This window comes from Corythoichthys intestinalis, chromosome 20 (assembly GCF_030265065.1).
Source record: "Corythoichthys intestinalis isolate RoL2023-P3 chromosome 20, ASM3026506v1, whole genome shotgun sequence".
NCBI classification, from domain to species: Eukaryota; Metazoa; Chordata; class Actinopteri; order Syngnathiformes; family Syngnathidae; genus Corythoichthys; species Corythoichthys intestinalis.
The window spans coordinates 38,590,575-38,600,968 of NC_080414.1; the positions used below are offsets into that span (position 1 = coordinate 38,590,575).

General features: G+C 39.6%; 1 long non-coding RNA gene across 1 annotated transcript; it reads left to right on the top strand.

Annotated features, from left to right (window-relative positions):
- Positions 1-130: 130 nt before the first annotated feature.
- Positions 131-10,394, top strand: LOC130909026 (uncharacterized). Its single transcript, XR_009061685.1, has 3 exons — positions 131-4,735; positions 4,951-5,234; positions 7,662-10,394. It is a non-coding gene; the product is annotated as an uncharacterized LOC130909026 (long non-coding RNA).

Here is a 10,394-nt window from a genome sequence, read left to right on the forward strand (position 1 = left end):
AGTTAAGAAAAATAAAAAAACAAAAATTCCAAAGATTCCAAAATTCCAAAGAATAAAAATCGGAAACCGAAAAATCAACAGTACTAACTATTGGCCAAACAAAAATACTCGAGAAAAAACGAAAAATGAATAGGACTTGCTATTAGCCAAACAAAAGTACTTGAGCCTCAATTTATCAAAACCACTCGAACTTAAAAAATAAAAACAAAAATCCAAAATAAAAACAGAAAATCAAAAATGAAAAATAAAAATCAAAAATCAAAAAAATGAAAAATAAAAAATGAAAATAAAAATTGGTGTTATTCTGGGAAATTTGTTCTCTCCAACATAAATTAGAAATCCTCATAAGCCATATGAAAACGCAATTATCCCAACTTTACAATCAAAATTCTTACATGATTACAAAATTCACAATTTTCCCAGAATAATGTCATTTAGCGTAATGCCAAATAAAGTTTATTTCCTCTCTCAAATTTGTCTGCTCCCTCTTTAGTAATTTGTCAATTAAATTTGGCTGTGGCATCTCTCGACGAAACTGACCACTTATTTCCCACTACAATTTCATTACAACAAAATTTACATAAATTGGATTTCTCTTCACATCCCAGATTCCGAAATTAATAAAAATGTTCATCCCATTATTTTGGTCACAGCTGAATTAAAAAATAGCCAGATTATATCAGCATGTGATCCAAAAGATTACATTTTAGCAAAAATTGGCATTTTCAAGTCCTTCAAAATCAAAATTAGATTGCATATCGTCTAATATTTCGAACGTGACTCACGACAGGTCCCCTCTCATTCTTTCGTGAATCAATCGTGGCTCTTTGTCAATTTTAAGATTTACTTCAGCTGCTTCCACTTCTCCTCTTGTCCAAATCAGTAAAATGGCTATTCACTTTACCATATTAATCTCCTGTTTAGTTCTCGCTAACTCAAACTCTGCGTCCTACTCTGCACATCTGACTCTCTACCTTCTCCTGTTCTGGCCCCTTTCCCAAGCAAGGTGAGGAGACCTCACATGCCCAACAGCCTAATTTTAAGGATGAGGAGTAAGTCACATGCAAACTTCAAAATGGAACAGTACATGAAACAAATATGAGTACACATATTTGTAAAATTATTCCAACATTCCTGTTCCTCTATCTAAAAAACTTAACATACTGCGCCAAACACTTCACTCTTTCAACTTACTTTTCCATCTAAACCACCAGCCGAATCGCAGAAAATCTTAAAAATATCGCACGCCTCTACTTCTTAGTGTCCAATCTACATTAAAATTAATTAGTACTTTGTCACTTCCACCTTTGAAATAAATCATCAACACTGGAGTTTCTTGAGCGTCTTTGTGACGCCCTTGGTTGCCTCCTGGTTACAGGGGTGTTGGGGCACATTAATAAAAGCATTCAAAGCTACCTCAAATGTGACTGGATTCACCGTGATGCAGTCCAATGTCAGCAGGTCCCTCGGACCACAGTGACCTGTATACAAAAACATTCAGTACCTGAAGAATACATGACAAGGGGTATTTGAACTCATGTCCAATCAGTTGCCAAACGGCATCGTCCCACCATGGGTCCCAATTCTTGAGCTTCGTGTCTTAGTCATCAATCTAAATACTTATGCATTAGTCGAGGTGAGATCTGGGAGGCATTGTAGCTTAGAAGTCGTGGAGCTTTAGTGGTTGGTGTTAAGGATGGGAATCTGTCTTGGTAAACAGCAAACAATGGAGTGACAGGAGACAAAATGTTCAAGTTCAACATATTTAAACCTAGGATGAGACAGAATGTCATCTGATTGGTGAAAAATAAAACAAGAACATATCAGTCTCACTACAACACCGCACGCCATGAATTATCTCCGTGCCTGGATCCAAACCTCTCTGTCGATGGCCAATTCTGGCAGTTGTTTCTGCAAAAATTCAAAATCATTTAATAACAATTATAAGTCAATTAACCCACCTTATTGATTTGGAATCATGAGGTAATTTCCAGGTGTTAGGGTGTATCTAATTAGGTTCCAACTTCTAGTCTTTGTCTGGGATCTTATTTGGACTTGGTCACACAATAGCAGCCGACGGGCCTTTGCCATCTGCTTTCAATTAGGGGAGGGGGTGAAAATAAGTCTCTGTCAGCTACCTTGGTCATCGTCTGGGCTGGGGCTCTGCTGCCCCCCCCTCCCTTTTTTACTGCTCCTGCAGCCGACTCCTTAGGGATCCCTGTTGTCTTAAATTCCAATTCTGAAAACAATTTTTATCTGTCGCACCATATCTGCTGGCAGCTAGTTTACTCCAATTTCACTCTTTAATTTTACATTAATTTGCATTTTAATCAATTTAGTATCTTGAGCTTACTAGAATTTGTAGTTTTAGAATCTCATCAAATCTATATATGTACTCGACTTCTCATTCATGAATACTTATCTATTCATACTATAGCCCATCTGCCTTTTAATTCAAGTTTCCCCTGCTACAATATTTATTTCATTCTAGCATAAATATAACAGTTGTGCCAACTGTTTCTTCATAATTGATAGATTACAGTTAAGATTTTGCCGAATTAGTTTCGCTACAACAGCCTTCCAGAGAAGTCTACTGCTATTCGCTTTTGGTTTAGAGTTCTCGGATGGAGTTTAATTTCGACATTTGTTGATCAATCAAATGTGAAATTATCTCCCACCGATGTTTTATTTTAAAATAAGAATACTACCTCCTTAGCACAATATTTTTCACAAATCACAACAATCCTTGCTCCATAAATTAATCAGATATTTAAACCTATTTTAATCTATGAGCTCGTGAATGAATAAATCATTAGTTTAGAGCTAAATAAACACATTAGAGAAAAAATGTGGTCTAGCAGCTCATTAGCTGGTCTTAAAACTTAAGGTAAATATATTTTATCATACAATATAATCATTGTCTCGACATGTCATTTTCCGCCAAATTAAACAAATCTCATTACTTTTAAGGTTGTTTAACAAAACATTTTGAGCTCTTAAAGATCATACTATTGATCTCAATTAAGCTCACTAGTTCATTATTTATTTCACCTCACTCGCTTTTCATTTCATTCATAAATTCTATTTCAATAATCAGTTTTCCCCATTACTATCAATTTGATATCATCTCTAGTAAAAAGAGAGGGCTTAGATATATTTTCAGCCTCCCTTGTTATGCCTGGCCAGAACACAACAAGGGGGGTTCACAGCGGCCCGCTCTCCTAAATTTTGAACACCATCCCCCTTTTCTTAATCAAAGGCGCCACGTGGCACACACGGGTGCCTCCCAGAATGTGAACAAAGATGCTTCATTTATTATCCTATCCTCGACGTTAAGTATTTCAAAAACAATTCCTTTGTTTGTCCGTGCTCCCTCTCCACTCACGAGAGCAGAATAAGGAGGGCTCATTTCACTCACAATTAGAGAAAAGAAAAGAAAGAGGAAAAAGAAAAGAAAAAGTGGGGGGACCCCACACACACTCACACAAACAAACGACAAATAACAAACATCCGCGGAACAAATTCGAGTAGCTCATACCCTCGTCCCAGGACCAGCGTTACCCCATGGAACGCTGCAAAAGGCACTTAATCGTGGTTTACGCAAATCGTTCCGCTTTTGTCACGGCCGGAACCCCTCACATAGGGAGCTCTTAATTACTTCACACGAAACGGGTCGTCAAAAACTCCCGGAACCACCTCACATAGGGTGTTCTACATGCATTTTGTAATTGCGATATATAAATAAATAAATAAATAAATAACATACACATTTAATTAATTCATTAATTAACTAGTAATAACACAATTAATAATTAATTAATACAATTAATTTTCCTAATATCAATTCAATCCTCTCTGGGACATCGGCGTATTAAAAATATTCATTCATTCATTCCGCTTTTCCTCACGAGGGTCGCTGAGGTGCTGGAGCCTATCCCAGCAATTTAGAATGTTCAATCTGCCTACTATGCATGTTTTTGGAATGTGGGAGTGCTAACCACTCAGTCACCATGCCGCTATTAAAAATAAAAATTACCTTATACTATATTGGCGCCTCACCGTCTGTCCCAAAGTGGCTTGAGTTCTCCGAATTCTGTGTCGCCTCCCCCGCTTCAAGAATCCTGCCCGACAACGCCATTTGAAGGAAAATAGTCGATTTATCCTTGTTACAGGTTGTTTTATTCTTATAAAGAACAGGAGATGATGACATAGAATTTGGAAAGAAAAAAGAAAAAAGAATTTACACTGAAAGACACACAGACAGAAAACACGGGACATGGTACCGAGACAGGACGAAAAGAGCAAAAGTCTCTTCCTCTCTCCTCTGACTCTTTTTCTTCCCTCTCGCTTGGGGGCAGGGACTAGCTAATATTTTCCAGAAGTGCCGCTACTCGAAGGCATACACTGTCTTATGATGGAGAATGCAATGTCCACATATGATTATTGTGAATAAATGGAAATATATTCCTACAGGATCAAATTTTGAGTGGATTGCCAGGAGTACAATGTTACTTGGATGACATTCTCTGCACCGGTGCCAACGACGAGGACCATCTTCGCAACCTGGATGCTGTCTTAAAAAGGCTAAGGCAGTATGGTCTTTGAGTGCGCAAGGAAAAATGTGAATTTTTGAGACCATCGGTGGAGTATCTCGGGCATGTGATCGACCACGAAGGACTACACAAGGCTCCATCTAAGACAAAGGCAATTGTGGTTGCCCCCATCCCCGGACAATGTGAGTCAGCTTAGATCTTTTTTTAGGTCTACTGAACTATTATAGACGGTTTTTTCCCAATTTGGCATCGCTTCTTAAAGCCATTGCATGAGCTGTTGTGCAAAGATGTTAAATGGAAATGGACGAATGAGTGTAACAAAGCTTTTCAAAATGCGAAAAACGCCCTGATTACATCAGAGGTTCTCACTCATTTCAACCCTTCATATTCAATACAGCTGGCATACGATGCTTCACCCTATGGTGTGGGTGATGTCATCTCCCATGTGTTCCCGAATGGAGATGAAAGACCAATTGCTTTCGCATCGAGAACACTTAACAAAGCAGAGTCAAACTATGCTCAATTGGAACGAGAAGCATTGAGCATTATTAAAGGTGTGAGGAAGTTCCACCAATATTTGTATGGAAGGAAGTTTACTCTGTTAACGTATCACAGACCACTGACAACGATTTTGGGACCTCATGCAGAATTCCTATCGCTGGCTGCTGCACGTCTTCAGAGGTAGGCTTTGTTGTTGTCAGCTCATTCGTACGACATCAAGTATTGTAAATCTGATTTGCATTGCAATGCTGATGGACTTTAGAGGTTGCTGCTTCCTGTCACGAAACATGAACCTACCTCAGTGGACATACTGTATTCTATTTCCGAAATGTTGAACATGCACCAATTTCAGCTTCACAAGTAAAACGTGCTACTCGGAACGACCCCGAACTATCAGTTGTCATGGACATGGTAATTAAAGGACAAACCGAGTGTTAGAACACCGCTCTCAAACCTTTATTGGATAGGAGGTGGGAACTTTCTGTTCAATCGGGTGTTTGCTGTGGGGGAGGAGAGTGATTGTGCCACAGTCATTGCGTGCTAAAATGCTGGTGCAACTGCATGCAGGTCACAGTGGTATTGTTAAAATGAAAGAAATGGCGAGAAGCTATTTTTGGCGGCCAGGATTAGATAAACAGATCGAAGAGACGGTAGAAAAATGTTCATCTTGCCAGAAGATTCGCAACAATCCACCTGCAGCCCCACTTCATTCTTGGGATTTTTTTTTCAGGAACCTTGGCACCGCATTCATATTGACTTTGCGGGGCCTTTTGAAAATCGAATGTTTCTGGTTGCTATCGATGCCCATAGTAAGTGGCAAGAGGTAGCTATCATGAAATCAACCACATCGGAAAAGACCATTGAGAAGTAAGGAGAGATGTTTAGTTGTTTCGGAGCCCCTGCACAACTCGTGTCAGACAACGGGCCCCAATTTGTGTCAAAACAAATGGTTGATTTCCTGCTAGCCAATGGAGTTCAACACATCAAGTCGGCTCCCTATCACCCGGCAACCAACGGCTTGGCAGAGAGGTTTGTGCAGACCCTCAAACATGCTCTCAAAGCATCACAAGGGCAAAGTACGCTCCATCAGAGACTACACGAATTTCTCCTCAAATACCGAACATCTGTGCATGCAACTACCAAGGTATCGCCAGCGAGCCTAATGTTTTCTCGAGAGATACGAACTGGCATGGATCTTCTGAAACCACCAACCCATAGCGAGATTGTTCATTTGGATCAACGGAAACAAGTCAAGTACAGAGACCTGCATTCCAAGGACCGAGTTTTTACACCTGGTAACTCTGTTATGGCCCGGAGTTATCAGAGTAAGGAAAAGTGGGCCCCTGCCACCATCATTGCTCAAACTGGGCCTGTTTCCTACACAGTTCAGACAGCTGATGGTGTTTGGCGTCACCATGTGGATCAATTGTTGGGAACACCAGACACTACTATTCTACTAGTCTATTGCTTGTGATGATGCTAGCAGTGTAACTATACCAGAAATGTCTAGCTTACCGGATGTGCCAAAAATACTAGAAATGTCTAGCTTACCGGATGTGTCAAACCCAAACAATCCTGCTGTAATTGTGTCTAATTCAAACGCTCAAACGGAACCTGAAATGGTATCGGAACCTGTTTCCACAAGTGGAAAATCGGAAGTGACTGTTGAACATCGTTATCCGGCACGCGACAGGCGACCGACCGCCTGATAGATTGGATTTATAAGTACTAAGTAATATGGGAAAAACAGGAGGTATTTTTGTGTTTATTTCTGGGACATGTTATGTAAGGGGGAGGAGATGTCCCATATTTATGTCACACTGCTGTTGCCATAGTGTGCACTTCCTGTGGGTGTGGTATTACAGAAAAAAAGGAATCTCTGTGATGTGTCGGTGACACATATGCTGAGAAGCACACTGAATAAAGTGTTGAAGAATTAAGTGTTGTTCCATTCAAGCCTCGGCCTTACATGTACCTAGATCAAAGAAGTACGTAACACTAAATGTTATAAAATATTGCCACTGATGTAACATTTTATGTGTTTCTAACAACAAATTTTAGTACAAGACAACAATTGTGGTTTATTAGAGCCTACATGTCTTTAAGATCGAGGATTCCTTTAAGCTGCTAAAATTTCTTAGCACCTGGTTGTTGAGGGAATAGGGTTTGTATTGAAGGTTTCGTTTTGTAAATAGGTGCATTATATTTCCGCTAACTATAAGATCTGTCATATGAGTCTTTAGTATTTCACTTCATTTTCTGTACACTGGAGGGTGCTGTCGTCTTACTAAATAATGGCGCTTTTCCAACAAAGGGCTTTAGTGCCATATATAAGGGCTTATAAGTGCTATTAGTATTGTTTGCAATGATGAATGAACGGTTTATTTCATGTTATAGAAAAATATGTAAGGTTAAAAGGTCATAAATATACTGTAAAAACAGTAATTGCACTCAAGGTAGAGATTGTCAAGGAAAAGGTAATAATTTAAGGTACAGGCAATTCATAAAGGTAATTCATTGCTTGATGTATGAATAAGGTTTAAAAAGGAATAAGGTAAAGGTTATTGTCGATTTCTAATTGTGTTGTTTTATTTGTGTGCACCGTAGCTCTTACAGTGTTTTTACATCAAGGAAGGAAATAAAAGTTGTAAACCATCAGTTCGAAAGACCAGCTTTTCAACCGGGATGCTACAATGACATTCTGCCTAACCTCCCCATACTGAAAAAGGAAATTCAACAATCTCTTCGCAAGAAGAGGATGCCGTTTCCCTGTGTTTGAGAACTGTATTTCGGCCTAACCTCCCCATACTGAAAAAGGAAATTCAACAATCTCTTCGCAAGAAGAGGATTCCGTTTCCCTGTGTATGAGAACTGTATTTCGAATTTTGACCTCAAGTTAATCAAACACCTTCATGATGTTAAAATGAACTGATGAGACTGAATATAGTCAATAATCACTGCACAACTGCCTTCCTGGCTAGCTCGCCAAGAAATGTAACACGTACTGTATGAGCTGTGATGTTACTAGCACCATTGAGGTACCAATATTAGTCTGTTCAGTGAGACACCAGGTTTGGCTACTGGGGGGAAGAGACAGTAAAAAAAGACTATTTGGTTTGATTGGAGTGAAACATGTATTGGAAAAATGTGAATACAAAACCCACAGTATTTACAGTCTTGTACGGTGTAGATCAGTGTATGCACAATCAACTATTAATCAACTGTAATTGATTTATCACAAACCCCATAGTCCATTTTCCCCACCCAAATGTTCATGGGTGACGAACTGCCAAGCATGACTGTCTTTAGGGTTTATGGAAATGCAATGCTAAGTGTCTAGTAGCGCAGCGTGAGCCAACGGACGGTGAGTGGGTATCAGAAATGCTTGGTGTGAGTAGTGGGGAGAGGAAATGGTCAGCTTTAGGGCCTATTACCAGAAATTGGCTTGGCAATCACGTTAAAGGACAAAAGGTTAGGTTTAGGTTCCTGGCCTTAATTCCTAGCTCGCCATCCGAGGATTGGAGTAGTCCAAAGGCAAGGCAACTGGCCTGCATGGACCAAGCAACCTAATTATATTTAATTTCTGACAACATTAGCACGTAAATGTTTAGCATGCTTATAAGATAAAATAATACAATAATCAACATCTATCGACACAGACAATCACATAAACACATATGTTGTGTATGCATTGTGGCTAATCCGCTAACAATTAGTGATAACATAAAATTCAGACTCACCAGTTCACGTGTATGTAGTAGAGCACACACTAACTGGTCCCAACACAAATCAAATGTCTGGTTCCACAAGTTATGAAACGGCCTTTAAATACCAGTTTTAAATGTGAAACTGTGTTGGATTTGTCAAAAGCATTTCAGACTGATCTTCAGCTGCTGCTCCTCCTCGGGTGGCTTCACAGAGTGGGGAAAAAAACAGCACTGGCCTAAAAATGGAATTCTTACCCAGTTTACATAATGTTACTGTTTACGTTGACTTAAAATGGGCTGCTACACCACTAGAGGGCGATGTCCATATATCTCTACTCGGATTAGTCAATAGAGTAGGCAGGGAGAATGGTGTGTCAAGAGGCAAAGGGCACAATGTTTGAGTTACAGCCATAGCTACACATTAGCAATGAGGGAGGTCATCCATTTTGTCTTCATTGTTACTTACAACACAAATGTATCAACGTCTTTTAAAAAATAACTGACCGCACAATGTTTGAGTTACAGCCATAGGTACACATTAGCAATGAGGGAGGTCATCCATTTTGTCTTCATTGTTACTTACAACACAAATGTATCAACGTCTTTGTCTCCCGTTTATTCGAATCCAGGTCGTGGGGACAGCAGCCTCAGCAGACAATGTAAGAACGTCAAGTGAAATTTTGAAGGTAATTGAAAAAAGTGTCATTCATTGGATTTAATGATTAATTGTTTAGTTAATCGTCCCATTAATCGATTATGAATTACTTTCAGCCATGTTACTAACATACTTAAAATGCAGCAAATATGCTACCAAAAAATAAAGTGTGTGTGTGCGTGCGTGCGTGCGTGCGTGTGTGTCTGCTGGGTTAGTGCAGGTTGGGACCTGGGGGTATTTTATTTCACATACTCTAACAAGAATGGGTAGTTGCGCCCATAGGTGGTGTGTTCCATTTACTCTTTCACTCGCCCTCCGCCCACTTTTCCCAGGGCGCATGAGCGAGGGCGACTCAAACTGTTTTTGGAACGCAGCTACTGTGATTTCTTCACGAGCGTTGAAATAACCTCTCTTGTTTTAGTGACAAGCCTTCATGACATTTTTTTGTTTGAATGAAGAGGTTCAAGGTCTTTTCGGGGCTTGAGACAGGAAGTATAGCGTCATGAGAGATGCGGTCACTCTGCAGCCAGACCCCTCTCAGAGATTTTGACACTGCTAGCTCTGTTATGTATATATATATGGTGAGCGACACATTGGCACAAAACAAAAATGATCAATATTTATTTTGTTTTGATGTTTAGGTCATTAGCTGCCATTGACAGAGCAGAGACCGGCATGACGTCTCTTTTCATATGGGTGAAAGATCATTCACGATGTTATGCTATGTACTCATATTTACTGTATGTAGACTTTTATTCTCTGTCAAATCAATCATGCATTCACATTCTGGTTAGTTTCAACATATAACATTTGGTGTCATAGAAGTAAGCTCACTTTTGTCAGTCTCTTGAAGAACACAAAGGTGGAACGTGATCCTCCTTAGTCTACTCAAGTCTTTGATAATCAAATAAGGGAAGTCACAGACAACCTCCAGAACTGTTGACCAATGGTTTGAATGATTGAAGTAAACGCCCACAA